This window comes from Anabrus simplex, chromosome 10 (assembly GCF_040414725.1).
Source record: "Anabrus simplex isolate iqAnaSimp1 chromosome 10, ASM4041472v1, whole genome shotgun sequence".
In the NCBI taxonomy this organism is placed as follows: domain Eukaryota; kingdom Metazoa; phylum Arthropoda; class Insecta; order Orthoptera; family Tettigoniidae; genus Anabrus; species Anabrus simplex.
In genome coordinates, this window is record NC_090274.1 from 94,799,573 (window position 1) to 94,825,874 (window position 26,302).

The 26,302-nt window shown below is 41.0% G+C and overlaps 1 long non-coding RNA gene across 1 annotated transcript in view; it reads left to right on the forward strand.

Annotated features, from left to right (window-relative positions):
• The window catches only part of LOC137502425 (uncharacterized), a 33,090-nt gene extending 11,550 nt beyond the window's left edge, over positions 1-21,540 (forward strand). The window contains exon 3 of the long non-coding RNA XR_011018786.1: positions 21,485-21,540. This is a non-coding gene — a long non-coding RNA (uncharacterized lncRNA). The remainder of the gene's footprint in view (positions 1-21,484) is intronic.
• The last annotated feature ends 4,762 nt before the right edge of the window (positions 21,541-26,302 follow it).

Here is a 26,302-nt window from a genome sequence, read left to right on the forward strand (position 1 = left end):
GAATTGACGATGATGATGGACAAGCACAACATAACCATCTTAGCCATCCAAGAAACAAGATACCTAGATGAAGACATAATGGACATTGAGGGGTATAGGATTTATAAAGGCAAAAGGGCTATGAAAATAGGAAAGAACATGCCTTTACTTGGCACAGCTTTTGTTGTTCATAAGAAGATTGTTAGTTCAATCGTGGACTTCTTCAGCCCCTCTGAGAGACTTTCCATTCTAACTCTCAGCTGCAGTAACAAAGGATACACACTGATCAATGTGCATGCACCGATCAATGAGGACAACAGACGTAATCCTGAGAAAGTCGAACAGTTTTGGGACCTTCTTGAAGAACAGTTGGAGAAAATACCATCTAAGAACGTCAAGATCTTATTAGGCGACTTTAATGCTCAGCTGGGAATAGAACCACAATTCAGGTCAACAATTGGAAACTATCCTGCTCACAAAATGACTAATAGAAATGGTATAAGTCTTGTCAATCTATGTCGTGCCTTCAATCTTCAGATAATGTCAACATTCTACAAACACAAGCCAAGCAAACAAAAAACTTGGCAATCACCAGGAAATGTGTGTGGAGAGAAACAGATTGATCATGTAGCAATATCCAGGAGAGTGATTAAGGAAATAATGAACGTTAAAGTGCAGAGAGGTGCCCAGTTTGATTCAGATCATTACCTCTCCAAGATCAAAATTAACTTCATTCCTCTCAATAAGGCCCTGAAACCAAGAAACAGAATTTATAAATACAACATTGGAAAGTTAAAAATCAATCAAAATGTCTTTGAACAATACCACCAGCAACTGACATTTGAATCTCATGAATGGAAGAACATCGCCTCCAAGATCCAACAAGCAGCTAATATTGCAATCCTGACAGGTAAGAAGAGAAAGCATAGGTGGTGGAATGAGGCGTGTGATGAAGTGCTGTTCCAAAGAACAAATGCCTGGAAAAAGTGGAACTCGACCCGAAGATCTGAAGATTTCAATGTGTTCCATGAAGCTCGAAAAGAAGCAGCCAGAACCTTCCGAAGGGTCAAGCGACTATATGAGAAACAGCAGTTAGAACAGATCGATCAGGATTTCCGGAAAAACAATTCCAGAGGCTTCTATCAAACATTCAAGACTAATTTGAGAGGGTACCAAGCCCCCAGCCTCTGTTTTAGAGATGAAAATGGAAAGCTAGGCTTGACCAACAAAGAAAACTGTACGATCATATCTCGGTACTTTGAAAACCTTCTTAATTGTGATGAACCAAAAGAAAGATTCCCTGTGTACGACCCGATCCACAAATTACCCAACTCAACCCCTCCTTGTAAAGAGGAGATCAAACAGATTATAAACAGCTTAAAGAATAATAAGGCAGCTGGTGAAGATTCGATAGTGGCAGAACATCTGAAGCTGGCAAATGATGAAACTCTAGATGTACTAGTCAAGCTTTTTGAAGATATCTGTAGAACTGGGGTGATACCAACTGAATGGCTGTCAGCACTAATCCACCCTTTGCACAAGAAAGGTGATAAAAAGAATGTCAACAACTATAGGGGCATCTCATTAGTATCTGTTCCCTATAAGATTTTCTCCAAAGCAGTTCAGAACCGAATTGTAGCTCACCTTGACCAACAGATTGGGGAATATCAGGCTGGCTTCAGAAAAAGCCGTTCATGCCCAGAACAGATATTTAACCTGAAGAGCATCATAAGGTACAAGAAGACAGGAGGACACAGTTACGTGGTTGTGTTTGTTGACTTTCAGAAAGCATATGACTCCATTGACCGCGAGTCATTAATGAATATTTTGGAAGAGTTTGGAGTGGACGATACGTCAAGAAATTTGATCAAACAAACTCTAACCAACACAGTGTCGAAAGTAAAATTTATGGGTGAGATCTCAGAACCGTTTACAGTCAGAACGGGTGTCAGACAGGGAGATGGACTATCGCCACTCCTCTTCAACTGTGTTTAGGAAAAAGTCATTCGAGAGTGGAGGAAGTTGTTAGACCAAGAAGAAACAAAGGAAGATCAATTCAGACTTGGTCCTAAGCACAAAGGGGTGTACGTTGACTGCCTGGCCTTTGCGGATGATCTGGCCATTTTTGCTAACAACATAGATTCAGCAGTCAACAAGATCAATAGGCTGTCAGAAGTTGCTGAAAAGGTAGGACTCCAGATTTCTATTTCAAAGACAAAATATATGACAAACATCTGTGATGGACCAGAATGGATGATCACTAATCTTGGAAAAATCGGTCGAGTCAAGAATTTCAGATATCTTGGTGAAGTCATCCAGCAGAATGGATTAGAAGAGGAAGCAATCAATGTCAGGATGAGGAAGTTAGACCAGGCATACCAAATGACAAAGAATATCTATAATAAAAAGTCTATGAGTATAGGGGCCAAGTTCTGACACTATAACACAGTTGTAAAACCTGAGGGATTATATGCATCTGAAACTTTGACCTTAAGTTGTAAAGGTCAAGCTGACCGGCTGGAAAAAAGAGAGCGCAGGATACTAAGAAAAATCCTAGGTAATAGGTGGGTTGATGGACAGCGGCGAATGAGACCAAATGAGGATTTGTACAGCAAGACAGAACCTCTCACAGCGTCAATTAAGAAGAGACGGCTATTATTTTACGGTCATCTCTTGAGGATGACTGATGATCGGATAACAAAAAGAATATGGAATTTTATTCAATCTAAGGCAACAAGGCCAAGATGGTTCCAGGAATGCGAAAAAGATCTGATGCAGATTGGTATTTCAGACCAAGAAATTCATGACAGGAGCACATTCAGAAGATTGGTGAACAACTATCAAGGTTTCCAAATGGCATCAACTTCCAGAAAACGGAAAGGACCTTTGTCTGATGAGCATAAACAGGCACTCGTCGCTGAGCTCAGAAGATACTGGCAGGAAGTCAAAGCTGGAACAAGAACAAGACCTAGACACTGAAATGAAGTTGGTTGTTACCACGCAGTCCATAGAGGCTCAACTCGATGTATTAAAAAAATGATAATAATAATAATAACAATAACAATAATAGTGGCCTGTTGCAGATTTGTTAACTGACACCTATAGAATAACAGGAATGTCTAAGCACTGAGGCAATGAACAATAAATGTGTCATATCTTCCATACTGCGGATCTCAACCATGATAATAAGAAGAGGATGTGTTTCATATAGTCGCATTACACTGCACCTATCCACATGTGTCAGTGCTTGTGCACTACAAAGGAATTATACCTTTATAGGTCTCTATTAGATCCTCATATACAATACAAGATATAAACTGCATTAGTGCAGTGTCCATGTGTCGCTATTGGCAGCATGGCCGGAAGTTATCAGTGAAATTACCCGGAAGTTTGTGTTGGTTAGGAGGATGTCATAAAGTCTTGTAAATGTGTAATTCAGTACTGCCAGTACGGATATAAAACTGATATTATGTAACACTGTGAAACATGCAAATACTGCACATATTTAATTGATTTAGAGGTATATTTTACACACTATTCAGTTAAGAGAAGATATATGATGGTTCAACCTTTCAGTACTATTAAATAAGGAATGTAATTTTTACATTCCTACTTAATTATAATTATTACCAGTTTTTTAGCATTATTCTTGGTCATAATCAGCCGATCACAAATAAGTATAAAATACTACAGTACACTACACTACACTCACTACTGATCTGCATTTAGGGCAGTCGCCCAGGTGGCAGATTCCCTATCTGTTGTTTTCCTAGACTTTTCTTAAATGATCGCAAAGAAATTGGAAAATTATTGAACATTTCCCTTGGTAACTTATTCCAATCCCTAACTCCCCTTCCTGTAAACAAATATTTGCCCCAATTTGTCGTCTTGAATTCTAACTTTATCTTCATATTGTGATCTTTCCTAGTTTTAAAGACACCACTCAAACTTATTCGTCTACTGATGTCCTCCCATGCCATCTCTCCTCTGACAGCTCGGAACATAACATTTAATCGAGCAGCTCGTCTCCTTTCTCCCAAATTTTCCCAGCCCAAACTTTGCAACATTTTTGTAATGCTACTCTTTTGTCGGAAATCACCCAGAGCAAATCGAGCTGCTTTTCTTTGGATTTTTTCCAGTTCTTGAATCAAGTAATCCTGGTGAGGGTTCCATACACTGGAACCATACTCTAGTTGGGGGTCTTACCAGAGATGTATATGACCTCTGCTTTACATCCTTTCTACAACCCCTAAATACCCGCATAACAATGTGCAGAGATCTGTACCCTTTATTAACAATCATATTTATGTGATTACCCCAGTGAAGGTTTTCTTTTAGATTAACACCTAGGTACTTACAATGATCCACAAAAGGAACTTTCACCCCATCAACGCAGTAATTAAAACTGAGAGGACTTTTCCTATTTGTGAATCTCACAACGTGATTTTAACCCTGTTTATCATCATACCATTGTCCACCGTCCATCTCACAACACTGTCGAGGTCACCCTGCAGCCGCTTACAATCTTGTAACTTATTTATTACTCTGTACAGAATAACATCATCTGCATACAGCCTTATCTCTGATTCCACTTCTTTACACATATCATTGATATATATAAGAAAACATAAAGGACCAATAAAACTGCCTTGAGGAATTCCCCTCTTAATTATTACAGGGTCAGATAAAACTTCGCCTACTCTAATTCTCTGAGTTCTATTTTTTGTTTCTTTTTTTTTTGCTAGAGGCTTTACATTGCACCGACACAGATAGGTCTTATGGCGACGATGGGGTAGGAAAGACCTAGGAGTTGGAAGGAAGCGGCCGTGGCCTTAATTAAGGTTCAGGGCTGCCGATAGTGGGATTCAAACCTACTATCTCCCGGATGCAAGCTCACAGCTGCGCGCCTCTACGCGCATGGCCAATTCACCCGGTGTTTTATTTTCTAGAAATATAGCCACTCATTCAATCACTCTTTTTTCTAGTCCAATTGCACTCATTTTTGCCAGTAGTCTTCCATGATCTACCCTATCAAATGCCTTGGATAGGTCAATCGCAATACAGTCCATTTGCCCTCCTGAATCCAGGATATCTGCTATATCTTGCTAAAATCCTACAAGCTGAGCTTCAGTCGAATAACCTTTCCTAAACACAAACTGCCTTCTGTCAAGCCAGTTATTAATTTTGCAAACATGTCTAATATAATCAGAAAGAATGCTTTCCCATAGCTTACATATAATGCATGTCAAACTGACTGGCGTGTAATTTTCAGCTTTATGTCTATCACCCTTTCCTTTATACACAGGGGCTACTATAGCAACTCTCAATTCATTAGGTATAGCTCCTTCAACCAAACAATAATCAAATAAGTATTTCAGATATGGCACTATATCCCAACCCATTGCCTTTAGTAAATCCCCAGAAATCTTATCAATTCCAGCTGCTTTTCTAGTTTTCAACTTTTATATCTTACTGTAAATGTCATTGTTATGATAGATAAATTCTAATACTTCTTTAGTGTTACTCACATCCCCTATCTGGACATTATCCTTGTAACCAACAATCTTTACATACTGTTGACTGAATACTTCTGCCTTTTGAAGATCCTTGCATACACACTCCCCTTGTTCATTAATGATTCCTGGAATGTCCTTCTTTGAACCTGTTTCTGTCTTAAAGTACCTATACATACTCTTCCATTTTTCTCTAAAATTTGTACGACCACCACTTATGCTTGCCAATGACAATGCACAGGTAAACAAAATGTGAAGGTTAAATAATTCTGTCAGTTACTGGTGCCTTGTTTATTCTTAGGTCTTTCAGAACTTCTCAAAATCTGACCTCAAAATTGGGACTCCCATTTCATCACCATCAACAGCTTGTTATTTTTCAGGAACCATATCATATACTTCTTGACCTTGATAGTGGAGTTGGATATGTTCCTGCCATATTTCTGCTTTTTCTTTTTTGCTGTAAGTTTTTTCATGTGAGCTCTTGTTGAGGGGATTTGCTTGGATACAGTGGGAAAGATGCACATACGAAATGAGCCCAATCCTTTGACTGCAGTTTCATAGGATTATCAGCAAGCTGTTGACTATATTCCTCCACATCCAATCTATCGGCACTGTTTTATCACCCATCACTACTCTTTCTTACCTAGTTTTCCCTTCTCCAAAGGCTTCCTTGATTTTCCTGCATGCAGTTTCTACTTTTCCTAGGACCATAAAGCATTGAACATCCTTGCACTTCCCCTTCATCCGTTCTTCCAAAGATGGTTTTCTGCGGTTCCCTACTTTTAAACCAGTTTAATTCTGAAACTATAATTATTCCCATATGAACCTGACTAGTAGTCTAACTTGCAGGGACAGGAAACTAATTATTTTCAAAAATTATGTTTTAATTTTATATATTGAGGATTGGTCAAAAAGTGGCATCTTTTTCAAAGCTATATACCTCACAGGTCAATGCCTAACTGTCCATTAACTGTTTCTCAGTCTTCAGTAGTCAATCATCGTGTGATATTTTTTGAAGCAGCTCTCCAGATGGAGTGGAATACCACATTTTTCACATAGCCACTTCACTTCGGACCTTATTTGATGACCATTGCAAACTTTGCATGGCCTAGAAGGATGTTTCTTCCTTTCTGTTGGAGGAGTAGGCACTGGAAAATGTCCCCATACATTTGCCCGAAGCCGCAGGTGGCTGTGTTTACTGGGTGTTCTTCCTTTTGTTGTTGTAGGCAGGAGAGCAACACTCTGCAACAATTGCTCGGCAAATGCTATGAGAAATTCTGTATAATGCAGCCACCTGCTAGTAACCTTCATGAACACAATGTATGAATTGAAGATAGCCATATGCAATAGATGCAACATTATCTTTTTATAACCCATGACAGTCGATCGTATTACAGGGAAACATGCCAGGACTTGGTCTTGACGATATACTGCATTAATTTTCCAGTTGAATCTTCCAATACCCATGGGTTTTTCACTACTTCCTCTCCTCAGACTCATTTTCTTTGAATTTTCACATCAAAGTCCAAGTCCTTATCAACAGATGAAAGTAGAAGCACATCCTTTCTGTCTTTCCATTTTATGGCGAGAATGTTATTAGCATTGATTATTTTCACCATGTTGATTAATTCTCTCAGTATTGACTTATATTTGAATTTCATTAGAACACTTTCCTGCCTTTGTCAATACTTTACTCATTTTATTATACTTAATTACCATACATATTTTGAGAGCTAACTACTTTCTTCTTCAGCAGTGCCAAAACATCAATAATCTTTGGACTTTGTACATTGGTACAAATATACTTATCAGCAGGACAATTATATATAAATCTTGAAATTGTTAAAATATTTCTTTGTGTTTCAACTTTACTTACCTACTATGTCATTTACTACAGATTTTAAATATACATTTTCAAATCATAAATAAAAAATAAATCTGTTAAATTAGTCACTACATGCTGAAATTTTAAATCTGCTCTGCTATTGGAACTTCAGTCCTTATATACGTCTAAAAAGAATAAAATGTTGGTTTTTGTCTAATTTTACATTTTCATTGTCATTTAATAAAACACTTGAAATAGAATAACTTTCGATTTGTAAATAAATAAATAAATAAAGAACACCAATTAAGTTAGTAACTATGTTGAACTTAAAATATTTTCTGCTCTCTTCTTGAGAGGAAAGGAGAAATTTCAAGAAGAGAGCTAAAAATATTAGCCCAAAAACAGCTTGTATTAGACACAAATCTCAACACACTTGAGGCTAATGTGACAAAAAAAAAACAGGCACAAAAAGGGAAACAAAGAATCATAACCATTTAAATACTGAAATGAGAAATTTCACCCTTCTGTTATAAATTTGTAAAAAATAGTAATAACAGAGCAGGAAACAAGATACTAGGAAAACGTCCGAAACACAATTGGCCGAACACGAATATAATCAATGCAATTACCATAATGATTACTGAGTCGAAAGTACCTGTTAATAAAATGCCCTCTGACATACAAGATGAGGTAAGATTCGATATTGGGAGAAAACTGAACAAAATCCATTTATCGAAAAGAAGAACATTACCTACTAGTAACATTAGAAACCAAGAACATTTTTTAGAACGGAAACTGGTAATAAACCTCAAAAAGAAAATTAAAGATAAGAACTTCATTATCACTAGGGCAGATAAAGGAAACACGACAGTAAACAGATGACACCGAAAAACCGAAGACATTTTCAAGAAGAGCTCTTTCACGGTGAGTAAAAAGATCCGACCCAACAGATACAACCTCACCCCCTGAGGGTGGGGACGCACATGTAGAATACACCCGCGGTATCCCCTGCCTGTCGTAAGGGGCGCCCTAGTCGGGGACATGGATTGCGGCTTGGTACAATGTAATGGACCTCCTGTGGATGAGAGGAGCTGAATACATTCACAGGTAATCCCTGCTTGTAGCTACTAAAAGGGTCATGTGGCCATGGTCCCCCCATTATTTTTTATTTTTTTGATGGTTTATTGTAGCTCGTTTCAAAATAAATATGTGCGTGCTGCTCAGAGATGGGCCTCTTACGTGTGGGAGCGTCATGTACGTAGCTGCCTGACAACACAGCCGAAAGATGTATTATTATTAATTATTTATTTTTCTCTATATTTAGTGCCCTGTACACGCTATGGGGCACATGCTATTGGGGTTGACTTGAGGAAGGGAGTCCTAGTTCTCATTGCCTTAGGCATCGTCCAACATCGGGCCCCGGGCGTACCGGCTATGACCAGGTGGTTATTGCCTTGGAAGCTTGGTTCGGCTACAGAGACCCCTGATCGGAGTGGGTGGCATTCGGGAAGGATGATTTCGGGCATGGCTTCGAAATGAAGTCGCCCATTCCAAATTGGTCCCCTACCGAAGTCTTTAACTTTTTCTTCCCTGAGAGGTTCATCTCCCTGGGAACATGTGCAGCGTGAAGGAATGGGATCCAGCTTCCCTAGGTTTCCGGTTGCTACCAGATCCGATGGGCATGATTTTAAGCTGGTAAAATCGATCCTCTTTAGTTGACACATGGAAGGCGTCTACGGCGAACTTGAGGATCTCAAGAAAATGCGCAACGGTAGTTTACTTTTATAGACTCGTACAGCCCTGCAAGCCGATCACTTGCTTATGTGCTACCACTTTGGCGAATTCCCCGTCAAACTTCTTCTTCTTAAGCCGTCGTCTCCAAAAGGGGGTAGACGATCCACACGGCCAGCTCCGATCTTGACGTTGCAGCCATGCCATGTGGATTTACCGGAATATCTCTCAGGATCTTTAATGCAGTGGTTTCCCGTTGCCTTCTGCATCCTAATGCCGTTGACCAAACTGGTTCCTCCGCCTTTGGGAACAATTTCCTTTCCCCAGGACAGTAGAGTGCCCTTACCTATACCCGCTCATCCACTCCCAAAGAGACTGTTGGCACTGGGTATAGGGGATCTCCTTATACCGGGAGATAATCGGTCCCTTCATTCGTTAGCCGCCTGAATATAAAATATTATTTTTATATGCAGTCGGTGCCCCCTCCCTACCGCGGGGAGGTGAATGTCAGGATTTCACCATCATTGAAACAAGGACCAAATGACATTTCTTTGTTTCTGTGGTTCTTTAGAGAGGCCCGTCAAACTCGAGGAGCATAAATCCTTGAATCTGGATCGTGGAGTCATCTTTCACCGTTACCTTATTTTCAACACTGACGACGAGTAGAAAGAAGACATGAAGAACCGTGGTGTGACACACGCTAAAGGTCAACGGTGAAGACGTTGCCACTGGTGCCTTGTCTCCTTCAATTTGTCAGTGTTACCAGAAAAAGTCAAGGTAACAACTTATCGTTGCGATGTGAGGCCGTACATCCCGCCTCCTATGCGATGCTATCAGTGCCAGAGTTTCGGACATATGGTATCTCGTTGTTCGAATCAGTCTGTGTGTGGTACTTTTGGACGAGTAGCTCACGGCGCGGAGGAGTGGACAACTCCGTACAAGTGCAATGACTACTCTCGTCTTCATTTTCCTCGGGATCGGAACCGTCCGACATATCTGAGTGAAAAGAAGATCCAGGAGATCAAGACCCTGGATGGTCTTTCCTACCAGGAATTGCGCCATAAGTTTAATTCCACAAATACGCCTGCCCGTACGCTCAACTACAGCATGATAACTCAGAGTCTCGCAGGTTCGTTTCTCACGACAACGTTACCCGTGGTGATCGCTGCGCCCAAGGCGACTGTTGCTCCTCAAACCAGGGAAATCATGCCCTCCATCTAGAGGGTACGCGTCTGCGCCAGCAGGTACTCCTGCTCCAAACCCTACGCACTCCCCTCGTTTGGGAACTTCCCGCCCTCGAAAAGCGTCGAAGTTCTGGGCGTCAACCCCGCCGTCTCTCGATGACGGGATGGACATCGCGCTGTCATCTATATCTAGAGATGTAGGTTTGGATAGTGTTCAGGTTCACGAGCATCTTGTCGCTCATAACCTAACAGTCCTTTTATAGTCCACACTATGGCACTGTTACAATGGAATTGTAACGGTTATGACAGGCATCTTGTTGAGTTGCGTCAGCTCATTGGTGAGTAAGTGGCGGGTGTAGTCTGTATTCAGGAGACAAACTTCAGACCAGGTCATCACAGGGTCCTGAGAAATTTCATATTATACTGGACAGGTCGATATAATGCTCAGCGTGTGTGGTAGCGTGGATATTTTTGTTCGTTCTGATACCTATAGCGAAGAGGTTCCTCTAAGGAAGCAGTTGCGATGCGGGTACCGCTGCCTGTCATAGCAACAATGTGTAACGTTCATTTTCCACCAGGCCGGCCTCTTAACATAAATGATGACACTGATCTTATAGATCAGCTTCCACCTTCCTTCCTCTTGTTGGGAGATCTTAACGTCCATCACCCCATGTGGTGCTCTCAGACGTCTTGCCCTCGGGGAAGAGAACTGGAAACATTAGTAACAGAGCTAGATTTATGTATTTTGAACACAGGGGAACAAACTCACTTTAGTGTACGTTACGGCACATATTCTCGCATAGACATAAGTCTGTGCAGCCGAACGTTGGTTCCGCAGTTTCGGTGGAATACACATGATGATCTCTGCGACAGTGACCACTTTCCCATCATCCTTTGTTGAAACAAAAATCTGTCGAGGCTCCTCCTCTTTGGATTCTTAAACATGCTGATTGGCCAAAGTACACATCACTAGCTGTCTTTAACGACGATACCAGGCACATCGTCGGCGAAGAAATAACTTACATCACCCAAGTTATTCTTATGCTGCTGCTTCTTTCCTTCTCAGCGACTCCTCGCTGAAAACTCGGTCCTTGGTGGAACGCCGGAATTGCAGCAGCTAACAAAGAACGCTGTCGCGCTCATAAACGTTATCGTAGGCAGCCTACTCTGGTCAGTTTGGTAACATTTAAAAATCTCTGCGCTAAGGCGCGAGTTCTTATTCGCCAAAGAAAGCTTCGTGGGAGAGATATGTGTTATCTATGACGTCACATACTCCATCATCTCAAGTGTGGACTAAACTTCGACGTATTTCGGGTATCCAAGGATCATCTTCTGTACCGGAAATTTCCACTGCAGGCAGTATCGTCACTGAACCACTCTCGATTGCTAACCATCTAGCTAGTCATTTCGCGGATGTATCTGGCTCCTCGCTCTGAAGTGGGAGGCAGAACGTCATCATCTTAGTTTTACCTCCCAAGCTCCAGAGGACTACAACCTGCCCTTTACGGAGTGGGAACTCCGCAGCACCTTATCGCTTTGGAAGGACACGTCTCCTGGACCAGACAGTATCCATTACCAGATGTTGAAACACCTTAGCGAGGATAGTCTATTATATCTTTTTCGTGTATTCAACCGAATCTGGATAGAGGGTGATTTTCCGTCTCAGTGGCGAGAGGGCATAGTCATTCCTGTCCTCAAGCCTGACAAAGATCCTCAGTATGCAGGAAGTTACAGACCGATTTTTCTTACAAATTGCCTGTGGAAGATATTTGAGAGGATAATAAATCGCCGACTTGTGTGGTGTCTGGTGGAAAAGGACTCTTGTCTGAGTACCAGTGTGGTTTTCGATACGCTCGCTCGACCACTGACCACTTCGTACGCCTGGAGAACTCTAGCATGGATGCGTTTCTCTGCAGACAACATTTGGTAGCTGTTTTCTTTGACTTAGGAAGGGCCTATGGCACCGCGTGGTGATATGATATCCTCTCAGTCCTGCATCAATGGAGATTCCGAGGTCGTTTGCCGGTATTTATTGCGAATTTTTTGTCCCTCCGTCTATTCCATGTCCGAGTAGGGAGGACATATTCGCAATTCCACGTTCAGGAAAATGGAGTCACACACGGATCGGTTCCTATTGTCACTCTGTTCGGGATTGCCTTAAACGGTGTTGTTGCTGCTGTTGGTTCAGCAGTAATACCGTCGCTATATGTGGACGATTTTGCTTTGCACTATAGCTCGCGTAATATGGCAGTCGCAGAACTACAATTACAGCAAGCAAGAGTGGAGCAGTGGACCTTCGAGCATGGCTTTCGGTTTTCTACCTCTAAGACCTATGTTGTCCACTTATGTTGCCAACGTACTCTTCACCCTCCTTCTGAACTTTATTTAGGAATGCCGCTACTCCTGTAGTTGACACTGACCGATTTCTTGGGCTCCTTTCGATAGTAAATTATCGTGGGCGCCACACATGCGGCAGCTAAAATGCAATGCACCAAGAGTTTTAATATCTTGAAGTTTCTTAGCAGCACTTATTGTGTTGTACCGGGCGAGTTGGCCGTGCGCGTAGAGGCGCGCGGCTGTGAGCTTGCATCCGGGAGATAGTAGGTTCGAATCCCACTATCGGCAGCCCTGAAAATGGTTTTCCGTGGTTTCCCATTTTCACACCAGGCAAATGCTGGGGCTGTACCTTAATTAAGGCCACGGCCGCTTCCTTCCAACTCCTAGGCCTTTCCTATCCCATCGTCGCCATAAGACCTATCTGTGTCGGTGCGACGTAAAGCCCCTAGCAAAAAAAAAAAAAAATTATTGTGTTGCTCACCGCACTCTGCTCCTATCGGGCACATATTTTATCCAGGTTAGACTACGGCAGTGCAGCATATGGCTCAGCAAGACCAAGCGTTCTTGCGAGACTTAAGAGCATCCACCACAGCCGGGTTAGCTTGGCGACGGGAGCCTTTGGAACAAGCCGCAAAGTTAATCTACTCACTGAATCTGGTGTGCCACCTTTACACCTGCTCCTTCTGTCGTATGCTGCAACTTGCGACCCAAGCTATCCTTGCGTATACAACAATGGACACTGTCGGCTGTACGCTGCTTGTCCTCGGTTGGAATACACTTGGATAGCAGTCACAGATTATTCCTTGCCTTGTCAGACAACCGCGGGTAGTACGACGTCCTGAAATAATCCTGGATCTGCACACTCTCCCGAAGGAAAACACGGACCCTTCGATTTATCGGAGGCTCTTTCTGTCCGTTGTTGGTCGGTATCCAGTTTCAGTGGTTAACACGGATGGCTCGAGAACAGACACTAAAGTGGGTTGTGCGTTCGTTGTCGACACTGATCGTTTTCTTTTAGCTTTCCCGAAAACGTGTAGTGTGTACACAGCAGAGCTCTATGCTATCTGTGAAGCTCTACGGTACGCACAGTCCGATGAGCGCCGACACTTTCTTCTGTGTACTGACTCCTTGAGCTCGCTACAGTCTATTGATACCTGTTTCCTTCTTCGAAATAAGCTGAGAGCGATAAACGGTACAACGAAGGTATGGAGGACTTCCCTTCGGACTTCTCGGACGGAAGCAGATGTATTATGTCGTCTTCGGATTGGCCACGGTATCCTGACGCACTCTTATCTATTGAAAGGAGAACTCCCTCCGGTGTGTACATGCGGCGATCATCTTACCGCGGTACACATTCTTTCAGAGTGCGTGGAGCTGCACCGTAGTCTATAACTCTCGCTTACCATCTCCCTCATCCTGCGGGATGACGAGCAGTCCGCAGACCACGTCATCCGTTTTATGACGAATAGTGGTCTTTTTTCCCGTGTGTAATATTGTCCTTGTCTTAGTGTATTTTTGTCGACTGTGCTCATATCCAGTTGACTCTATATTAGTTTGTGTTGCGTATTTTAATGTGTTATTTTAACTCATGACTTGAATTCCATGTATGTATATATCTGAATGTCCAGGCAATGTCTTATTCCATTATCACCTCTACTTTCTATTCTTTAGATTAATTAGATCCATTGATTGTTTTAATCTCATAATCACTTTTCATCACCATTTATTTTAAACTCTAGTTAGTGGATACATTTTAATATTTTACTTATCATCTGATGTCGTCCATTCGTACCATTATGGGCTGATGCCCTTAGATGTTAGGCCCCTTTAAACAACAAGCATCATCATCATCAGATACAACGTTTCCTAAAATCAACCCTAAAAATACATCATTTTTATTTACAGAACAAGAGAAGACAAAACTGATAACTATGAACCCCGAACTGCCAGTGCGAAAGCTTTACCTAAGATCTATAAGACCGGCGTCCCTATACGCCTCATCATCAATTATAGGCCGAGACCATTGTACAAATTAACAATTTACCATAGAAATTGCTACGAAGGAATTATAATTTTCTGTCCCATAAGTCTGTGAAAAATACCATTCAGTTAATTAAAAAGCTAGATAGCTTTGAAATACAGCCTTTCCACTCGTAGGATTCATACGACATAAAAATATGTTTACGAGCGTCAATAGTAAGAATTTTTTTCCTATTATCCAAAATAATTTCAATAAATATAGTAACCTCAGTAAATTCGAGATCCAAGTTTTCATGGAAATTTAGAAACTAGTAGTTAAAAATAATTTCTTCCCTTTTAATAATTGCATATATCAGCAGGATGGCTTGGCTATGGGGTCGACGGCCTCAGGGATATTAGCAGAAATGTACATTGACTATTTAGAGCATACGGCAATTAATAACAATAGTGACTTTGCGAACATAAAATTTTGGGCCAGGTTTGTAGACGACACTCTCGTTATCCTTGGCGAAAGAATTACTGCTCCAGGCTCCACCCTTAACATTTTAAACAATGTTGATCCGCAGATAAATTTCAATCTGGAATCTGAGTCAAATGGAAGCATACATTTTCTAGATCTCACGTTAAACAGATTTCCTTCTTCTATAGAATACAGTATTTACAGGAAACCGACACAGATAGCTACTACCATCAAGAAAGGTTCCTTCCATCCCAAAGCACACAAATGTGCTACCTACAGCAGTATGGTAGACCGGACATTAAGCCTACTGCTAAATAAAGAAAACTTAAGTAAAGAATAAAAGACAATTCGCTCCATAGCTGAATATAACGGGTATGATGACGCATTTATAGAGCGCATTATCAATAAACACAGACATCGCTTAAATTCAACTTTAACTATAGAGAACACTAAACCTGATCATTATTCAGCCTTTACTTTCAATGAATATATTTACAGCATTACAAATATATTGAAGAAACATAACACTACAATCGTATATCGAACTGATAATAGAAATATGGACAACATATATAATACCAGATCAATTAATAAAACTGACATTTTTTAAAATCAGGTGTCTACATATTCCTACGTGAAAACTGTGAGTCTTCGTATATCAGATAGACCGGGAGGAGCTTCAAAATCAGATACATGGAGCATGTAAATGCCATAAAACATAATAGATCTCGGCAGTCGGACGACACATTCAAGATTTCAAGCATAACTTGAGTAACTTAAAAGAGGGTTGAGGCTCTTATGAATGTAAACAAAGGCCCTATTCTCGACGTCACTGAGCAATGCATAATTCACTTGAACCAGTTATTTAACTCACATTTGAACCTGAACGAAATCTCAGATAAAACTAATATTATCTTTGATTCTTAATTAAAGTCTTTATATGTCTCAACCTTCCCAATAGACGGCCGATATTTAGCGCGATACACAGTACCCTATCACGTTACAAACCCGTACCACACTGTTCACAGGACCCGCCTTAAACCCCTCCTATACTCTCCTCCCCATCCCCCTCTCCCCACCTGATATAACCTACCTCACTATACTCCACCCGTCACTATTAGTCCGTACCTTCTCACAAACTGTAGCTTCTCAACACGGTGTCCAACGTGAGCCACATATACCGTACATTACACACACTTTAGCTTGTCCAGGCCCATTATATTTTAGTACTTACAATTCCTTTGTATTGATTTCGTTTCAGGCTGATTCAAATCCTTCTGATTGAACTGTGCAATTTTAGTTCACCTGTACTACATCACAAGAGAATACGAAAGGACAACCAATTACAATTAATCGTTTCTTACGTTATAATTTTACTAATACATGATTGTTTAATTTTAACGAACACAACAAGCCTTTCGAGACGAGTGTAATGAGATAAACTAAAGCATATTTCTACAAGTTCCTTACATGAACAAGGTGTTATCAACTAAAATTACGTTTTCGCTTTGACAACATTTGAATAAGAATTATTGTCTTAAAGGACGGACAAATTATCACCAACGATTCAAATGCAACCGGAAATACGACGTGATGTGTTGAGTATTAGCACATAAAAAGATCAACAGAAACAGTGTATCTAGTGATTGCTATCACTTTTTACAATTTTTTCAGCACGCAGTGTAAATAAGCGTTTCGATAGACTGTTGTACGTCGGTAACATGTAAAAACTTTTTAATCCTTTATTGTTAAGAAAACCATGTATGTATTTATGTATAATAACGTCAATTTTAATTATCATGTCCTTCCTCAATTTTGTGATTAATGTACTTTATGGCTGATGATGACATTTAAATATCGAAACCGTTACCATTATTAGATAAATGCTGTAAATAATATCTTATACAAGTAGTAATTTATATTGAAGAGGTTGAACCTTAAAAACATATCTCTGTTATATGCACCTACCAACCTTACCTTGTCTGCTCTGTATAGGAAAAGAGTGTTCCCAACATTGACTAGCGGCCTAACCGCAAGGTAAACACAGCCAGTTCCTGCGCCCCATATTCCCTCAGTCGTGTTTGCCCTGTTATAGTGTGCGGAGTGTAGCCTCGTGGTGATCGAATCAACATAATGGCACAACAACGCCATTTGGACCCCGTTTTGCAGGGTAGAATACTCGATCGCCTGGAAGCAGGCCAGACACAGACCGAAGTCGCCGTATCCTTGAATATTGCCATAAAGTTTCATTTCCAGGCTTTGGAGACGATTTCGAAGCATAGGAGATGCTAGTCATATGTCAGTACCAGGTCGACCAAGGGTAACTACCCCAGAGCAAGACCGATATCTGGCCTTAATCTCCTGATGAAGTCGGAATGCATCTGCAAGACAATTGTCGCTGAAGCTTTCAGCTGTCACAGGAGTTACCTTTTCCCGGTAAACTGTGTACCGGAGGCTCAGAACAGCAGGGCTATTTGCCCGACGTCCAGCGGTGTGAGTCCCGCTCACTCCAGCACAGAGACGGGCCCGTTTACTGTGGAGCCGTCAACATTGAAACTGGACCATGAATGAATGGAGGCATGTGCTCTTCACAGATGAATCCCGTTTCAGTTTTGCAGAACGATTCCTATCACACATTATTCTGGAGGGAATCTGGTAGCCGATACAACCACAGGAACAGGACCTGTATGGTGGTGGTGGCATCATGTTGATTGGCCGTACGGACCTGCACATCATCATGGGTGGTCCGAGGAACACTGTTAACACTCGGAGAGACAAGGATGAGGTACTGAGACCACATGTTCGACTCTTCAGAGGTGCGGCTGGTTCAGACTTCCACTTAATGTGCGATAATGCACCACCACGCCGCGCTGCTCTGGTCGATGGTTTTCTGGCTGAGGAAGACATTCATCGCATGGACTGGCCAGTGAAGTCTGCGGATCTGGAGACTCTAGAACATGCCCGGGATGCATTGGGGAGGCGAATTGCATCCCGTCAGCCTGCACCAAGGACCCTCCAAGACTTTCGCATTTCCCTTTCTGAGGAATGGAATCGACTACCACAAGAGCTCTTGGACCATCTGATAGATAGAATGCCATGTCGCTGCGAAGCATGTGTGGCCATTTGGGGTAACCTATCCTATTAGCAGCATATTTTGTTCAGGAAGACATTGCTAAGTTTTGTTAGGTGTCAAAGGTGTACCTTAGATATCTGAACCTTTCTGAAACATTTTGTGGTCATGTTGTGCGACATATGGTGTGGGATTCAGCCTCCATTTATTCAGCAATCCGTCTGACATTCCTATCGGGCGGTATGATCTCGTTTAGTGATTATGCTTCTCGTTTGGACACTAGTGTGGAGGTTTCACTGAACTTCAAGGAGTAATCTACATGCGACGCAATACGTATCACTTGCTAGTAACTAAAACTACTAACGTTCCTAGGTTGGTACAGAACAGTTCCGAATGTCGGTGTTCGGTCCAAATTGATGGCGTAAGGAACGGTTCCGTAAGTCGGAGCCAATGAGTTAATGCCAAGTGTGCTTCCTTCCCACTCCTAGCCTATTCCTATCCCATCATTGCCACAAGACCTATCTGTGCTGGAGTACCATGAAGCAAGTTGTAAATATAAACTTATTGGGTTGGAATTTTAATAGTAGGAAACATTCAGTTGGAACTCATACAAGAGATATGAATGTTATATGATCTACTGTCCTTCAGAGTAGTTACCAGCATTGTGTACATCTTGTTACCAGTGATGTGGACATCGTAGGATATATATTGCAGCACCTGTTATGTAGATAGTTCGAATGGAGCAGTCTAATGCCTGACCAATCTCTGAAACAGTTCTGGAGCAAAGGCCCCAAAATGGTTCCTTCATCTTTTGAATCAAGTCAAGTTCACAGCGGCTTAAATCCGTAGATTTAGTATACGGTATGGCAATTCCCTACCCCATCGACCGAAAAATCCGCCACGTTTGCACTGTACGCGGCCGTGCATTGTCGTGGAAAATGATGGGTAATGCGCATTGACGGTATGCTGTCGAGGAACATAGTGCATTAGGATAAAATCATCACAGTCATACATGAGTATAACGATAACTTTCACATGGCTGAGGTTCTCACGAACTCTCAATCTTTGTGGTTTCCCGTAATGATGCCATTTCTTCGATCAGCATTTCGGCTGTGACTCATACAGTTCACCCATGTCTCATCCAGCGTAATGATATTGCATAAGAAGGCCTCTTCTTTGTACTTACAGTACTCCAGATGGTTACGAGCAGCTTCGTATCGTAATCATTTCTGCATTTCCGCTGAATCTATTTTGATGAAATTATTCTCATGCTCAGGTGTTCCTTCTAATATGAAGCCCAGTCGTATTCGCTAACCTGGTGTCTCCGGCCACCTCACATATCATATGGCATCGTCCAGTGTCCATTAACACGGCATGAACATGCACTTCTCATTGTTTGACATTAGGATGACCTGGCTGACACACGTCTGCCACTTATTGGCGTCCCTCGTTAAAACCTTTTACCCACAGTGCCACTGTCCTGTAAGGCTACGCAGTTTCGCAGCACGCTTTTTGAAGACCTTGAGGACACACTCTTGCTGTACGATTCAAGAACATCGCGACAACACTGACTTAGCTTGCCAGCTAACCCGAGGCTGTGTTCACTATGCCAGTTTGCATGCGTGTGACGTGAGAAGGTATGCTCTGAGGTAAGGATGGTATACAAGTAACGTTTGCTGTCAGTGACATTATTAGATTCCATTGCATGGCTTCTCATCAGCAGTTTTGTCACTCTTAATGTTCCAACCATCTTATCTCCCATACTTCAGTTCGCCTTCATTTTCTAGAGCTAATTAAAAATCATTTCTGTTTTCATCCACCTGTGGCCCACTTAATCTGCATATGACCCGTCCATTGCAAGTATTGTATGAATATATATGGGGAATCGCCTGTTTCAAGCATGTTTCTTCTCATGAAGTTAATATAGATTGTTGTTTAAAACTTTGTTGTGAACAAATGGAGTTGGCTTTCCGGTATAAAATTTTACATTAAAGTCAATATATTTCTACATGTGCTTCATAGCGTATCCATAGATGCAGCTGATCCTGAAGAGACTCATCTGAGAAGAATTGAGCCTTGAGATTTTCCAGAGAAGTGTTACCCATATGCTTTGGATCCTTGATTTTTTTGCAGCATTTGCTACACAGGACAATGGAAGTTTCTTCTCTTTTGCTCGTCGTTGGTTTCAAAATATATGACATTAGTTATGATCATTCAACTAACATTAACAAGGTTTAGATTGATGAATTCATTTGAATATTGCTCTATTGATGAAATAATCAATGACATTTAACTAAATTGAAACCTTTCACCTTTGTTTGAACCGTGGAAGGTTCACTTGTGAGGAAGCGAACTGTAAGCTTTCTCTCTTTCAAAATACCCGAGAGATAACACTAATCTAACATTGCAAGTCAAGTGTAGACTACTTCACTTGAATGATAGTTTAGGAAAAATGTTTGGCTTTTCTGGTCATGTCTAGAAAATATAATAGGTGGTTTCAAACTCTCTGAACAGAGTCCTTTTAAGACCAAATCAAAACCTGTGGCTCTACAGCTCTGATGAGTATTACCCTGTCAAGCGACCTCTGCTCAGCCTGATGGCCTGGAATTTATAAGTCGGTGTGTGGTGAGCAAAAGAAATTTTCTTGGCCATTTTTCTTGGCTTTTTAGACTAAGGACTCTACCCCTCTATCAATTAACAACTTCTTTGTTCTCATACAGCCTGACTGGACCAGCAACTAGCTGTCAGAGTCTGATAATAATCTCTGACTTTTCAGAGTCAATTCTGGGGATTCTGGGAATGCGGTGTACTTGTTATCCGTAGAAAACACGGCCAGCATAGTCCTTTAAAATCTGAATGTAAATGTTGTAAGTCTATATTAATAAAGCTTTCAGATTGTCTAGAGTCAATGAAAATTCCAACAACTGATTATTTGTTATACAAACTTGAAGATGGTGGGAAATATATTGACATTTCTCAGGTGAACATCCAATGTATGTCTATCTGACAATCAGAGTCATCTGTGGGAACACAAAGAAACAAACAAGTGACCAGTCATTTAATAGCACATAATAGGATGAACATGTTGACAGGAAGTTGTAGGAAGGGAAGAAAAAATTGCACAGATTATTGTCTCCTTCAAGTTTTTCTTCTTTTGCTCCCTCTTCCAGTGCTGTCCCCTTTGTTCTATTATGAGTTCCTTTTCTTGTTCCTGTTCTTCATATAATTTTGATTTGACCCTTGTTTGCTTGTTTCTTTTTTACATTGGGAGAATAAATTGATATTTGTATTGTGCAACTATACAGTTTATTTTGTCATCTATGCCATGTCTATGTATAAACTTTTACTCTAGTTTTCTGTTTACTCTACATTTCTTACTTTGTTTTGCACTTTTGTTCCTTACAGCTTTCCAGCGACATTAAGAATGAAATAAGTGTAGATGAACACACAGTAGGTCAGTTGGTCCCTTGTTTCAAAGAAGAAAAAGGAGAAGAGGAGTAAGTACAGATTAGCTTAATTAGATTTTACACCCCTAAACCTTGACAATATGGATATTGCTATTTATATGTTGAGTAACTCCCTCTGAAGACTCTTGATGAGCACAGATCCATCGACATCATTCCTGAATTCTGTATCCTGTACTTCACTCGTGTTCCGAACTTGTTGGTTTGATCATGGCTCATGAGAAAATTCCACAAAATTAAAATAAGTCAGCCTGTAGTATCTGATGATCAGCAGGCCGCCTAGTTGGCACCACTCAGTATCTGAGCCAGTACAATTATTATTAAAATTACCATCCCAGTTCTTTTCTCCTTATTGTAATAGGTGTTCTTGGGGTGTCTGCTTGACCGTGACTTTGCTGTTGGCTATTCTTGCAACATGACCAGTCCAGAGAATCAACCTGCTATGTATTAGGCACTTCATTCACCTCTGTACATCTATATGATTCATTCAAAACCCCTATTTCCTTCATTAGAGAGACTTCGCATACACCTTCTTTCTGTGATATCGGTATATTTATGGTCACCTTCAGTGGCTTGTTAAGTTTCAAAGCCATTAAGTATGATGACTCGTATTATGGTATAATAGATTTTTATTTTGGTGTTATTAGGTACATATTTTTAAAGTTGTTTCAGGTGGAAGAATAACATCAAAAACCTGCCTAGAATCTTTCTTATATTTCAAGTCCTGATTATTTTCCTTTGAAAAACCACGTTCTGATATACTCGATTTGCTTTCCATACTCAGAATTTATTCTGACCTTTGAAAATTTGATCTTTAAATCCAGTAGCTGAAAATCCAACAATGATGCACAGTGGCTGGTGTGTTATATCCCATCATCTGTATTGTGTTTATTCTTCTTCACCTCTATCACCTTATTATAAACTGCTCCATGCTGTTTGGAGATATTTAAGTGTCTAAATGTCAAGTCTTTTTTGCTCTCCAACATTTAACATAGCCTCCTGTTGCCCTTTCACAATCTTTGTAGCAGCTGATTTCTGCACAATCACAGGCGATGTATGATACACCACTCACTCACACATTACAATATTCCAAGGACTATCAAATCAATAAAACTGAAATATGGTCATGAGTAACAGGTATGCAACCTATTTGAGGAATACATCCTGGTACAGTTAAATTACGTAAGTAAAAGAAAACAAAAGTGGAGTTGATTCAGAGCAAGGTTGGCCTGTGCATCCTGAGTGTTCAGGCCAGTGCAAAGTATATTTTGGGATAGGAATATTGGCAACATTGTCTCGTGTCTGGCTGTTTTGCATGAAAGTGAAGGAATCAAATGTTTAGTTTTGCAAGAATGCTATTATTGAATATTGAAATTTGCAGCTCGTCACATCAAAATAACCAGAAAATAGTTCAAAGCAGTGGCAAGTAGCTCGGTAGTGATAAGAGTTCAATGGTATAAATTGTACTAACATCTACAAAAGTAGTATCAAATACTGCTTGACAAACAGAGAATTGTATACAGATTTAGAAAGTAATAAGTGCTTATTAGTAGTATGTAAATGTGAGATTAATGTGAGTCCACCGTAGGGATGGGTATCCGACGTCTGGGGGTTTGCAGGATTGCAGGAGGGTGCAAAGTTGCCAAACTGCCCGTATCATTTCCCCACCTTGTGATGTGTTCAGTTGCTTTTAGTGGAGATGTGGAATTTAACCCAGGACCAAACTCAGAAGTCTCATTCAAATGCCTGTGTAACATGCGTAATTCTAAACATAATGTGAATTAGCTATACGTGACACGTACATTTTTTTACTCAGCAGTCCAGAGAACATGTGCAATGATTAATACATTTCTACTGTAGAAAATTAACTCAGCGGTGCAGGCATGGTCATGTTGGAAATGTAGTTCTCCTCAATCTAAGAATCATTTTTAACATTACATTAAGCTGCACATGACAGGACAGTTGCTGTGTTTTGATTTAGTACTCAGAGCCTGAAATATGTGAAGTGTAAACAGGCAGTTCTGGCCACTCTTGCTGCTATAGATCAACCAGTTGTGTGCGTTAGTGAATCCTGGCTCAATTTGTCAATCTATGACATAGAAATGGTAGCTCAGTCATATACAGTATTTAGAAAACCTCAGGGGTAGGATCACTTATTGCCAGAAAACCCGAATTCAACCGTGTGTGCTTTGAGCTGCTCGAAACAAAGGCAGAGTTTGTTTTGGTGGAATTCATGTGCGCTGGAAGCAGGTTCCATTTGGATTCCATGTACCAAGCTCTGAACTCCACCGGTGACATGAATGAGGATTTACTACTGTCTCTAAGCCATGTACAAAATATACAATATTGATTCAAAAGTATCTAGAAGGCTGGTGATCTTATCTTGGAAATGTTCTGGTAGCATGATCGCCCTCACCTCCTGCCTCTTCCCATTAGTCCATTAACAGCAACTTTCGTTGTAGAATTCTACATGTTCCTTGAGTAATTAATTAATGAACCAACCTGTATAATGAAAACACTTCTCCATACTAACACTCCATCCTCAGTACTGGAGACTGCAGTAATCCCCCGTTCCTCCGAACACCTAGCAGTTACAGTTACCAAAAAATACAAGAATCCACCAGTAAGTAAATGTAATAGAATAGTCTATTACTACAAAAATGCTGGCTGGGAACTGCTATCATAACTTCTAAGAAGCCATCTACCCATCGTTACCAATAAAAACTCTTCATAGATCACAAAATATTAGGCAAAATGATATGCAAAAGGAATATGCTTTACAGGAAATGGAAACAGGATACAAGCGATCTTATGGGGAACAAATGTAAATGTGTGAGGAATGCCACCAAGAAACTCATCCATGAAGCACACAAAAACTACATAAACTTGATAAGTAACAACAGCAGTGACAATACGGCAAATCAGCACGAAGTGCATGCTACCTTAACGTTAATAGTCGCATTCCCCGAGGCCATTGCCTCACCGTCCGGTGAGTAATTTTAAGGGGTCAATAATGGGTGAGGGAAAAGTACGAATATGTACCCAAACACAGCTAAGCCATTATCATCCTTTACTTCACAGAGATCGAGGTAATTAACAGCCTTCAAAATACTGCTTCCGACCTTGACAACATACCTCCAGTTATTTTTTGTGCAATGTGCAGAAGCGTTAGCTCTCTTGGAGCGGACCTTGGAACAAAATTTTGGCTACACATTGTACTAATGAGACTAGGGACATGGTGTAAGACTTAACAAGTATGCTTCACTCATAGAGGGGAAAGATTGGAAGGTGACCTTCGGGACTCCGTGGTGGACTTGGAACAAGATGGAGGCTACACATTTTGCTAATGGGACTGGCGAGATCGTGTAACGTTTAATACTGATAGGGGCTTAATTGAAGGCAACCTGAGGGAATCGGAGTTGATTGTGTACTGCTGTACAAGATAGTGAGTATACATTTTTTATGGAACTAAGGATGTGGTGTGAGGCCTAACACATTTGAATTGCTTATATGGACGTAATGCAGGTCAATATCATAGCTGAGTGACCACGGATTCACTTGTTGATTTTAACTTTTTGAGCAGGACGTTATCACTGGCCGTCTTCAGGAAAAGGACATCACATATTGCGAGCCATTCTGATCCGGAATTCTAACGGACACACCTTGCTGATGAGCATCCTGTCCCGGATTATGGCAACAATGAACCAGCGTCTGAGGGATGGTTTGCTGATCTATGTGAAGCAGCATCATGTGGAAGCCTCTTGGTCATCTTGACCACAGCGCAGACACTGTGATCACAGCCAGTTCTATGATCAATCTAATATTACTCTCTTCACAATGTATGTGCTATTTGTAGTGGTCAACAAACCTCAAGTGCTTGCAGCAGAAAGGGATCACTCAAATGCAACACTTGCAGTGAAAATCATCCTACATTCTCAGTTAAATGTAAGGGTAAATGTCAAACTTCTCCCACTCAGCCGGAAAAAGTGTTACCTATCACTCCAATTTACATCCCTGCCCCACCCTCCCCTTCCATTCTGATCCGGAATTCTAACGGACACACCTTGCTGATGAGTATCCTGTCCCGGATTATAGCAACAATGAACCAGCATCTGAGGGATGGTTTGCTGATCTATGTGAAGCGGCATAATGTGGAAGCCTCTTGGTCATCTTGACCACAGCGCAGACACTGCGATCACTGCCAGTTCTATGATCAACCAAATATTGCTCACAATGTATATGCTATTTGTAGTGGTCAACAAACCTCAAGTGCTTGCAGCAGAAAGGGATCACTCAAATGCAACACATGCAGTGAAAATCATCCAACATTCTCAGTTAAATGCAAGGGTAAATGTCAAACTTCTCCCACTCAGCCGGAAAAAGTGTTACCTATCACTCCAATCTACATCCCTGCCCCACCCTCCCTTTCCATTCTCCCCCTCCTTCCACTGAGACCATTCTGAAAATCATCACTATTTAGCTCCAGAATATTGTCCCATTCCCACATCCTGATATTCTGTTTCAGATCCAGCTAGCGGCACGATTGATCTTCCAGACTCACTTTGACGGAAATTTCTCTGGGACGTGAATGCACTGTGCATCATTCTTGATCCTATTCAGCTGTTGTAGTAAATTAATATTTATGACATTAATGTGTGTTCTTTAAAGGTCAAGTGACTGCTGCTCCAGTAGATGTCACGGAGGGTAGCAATTAGTATTCATAAATCCATCACTTCAGAACAACATTATCATTCTTTAA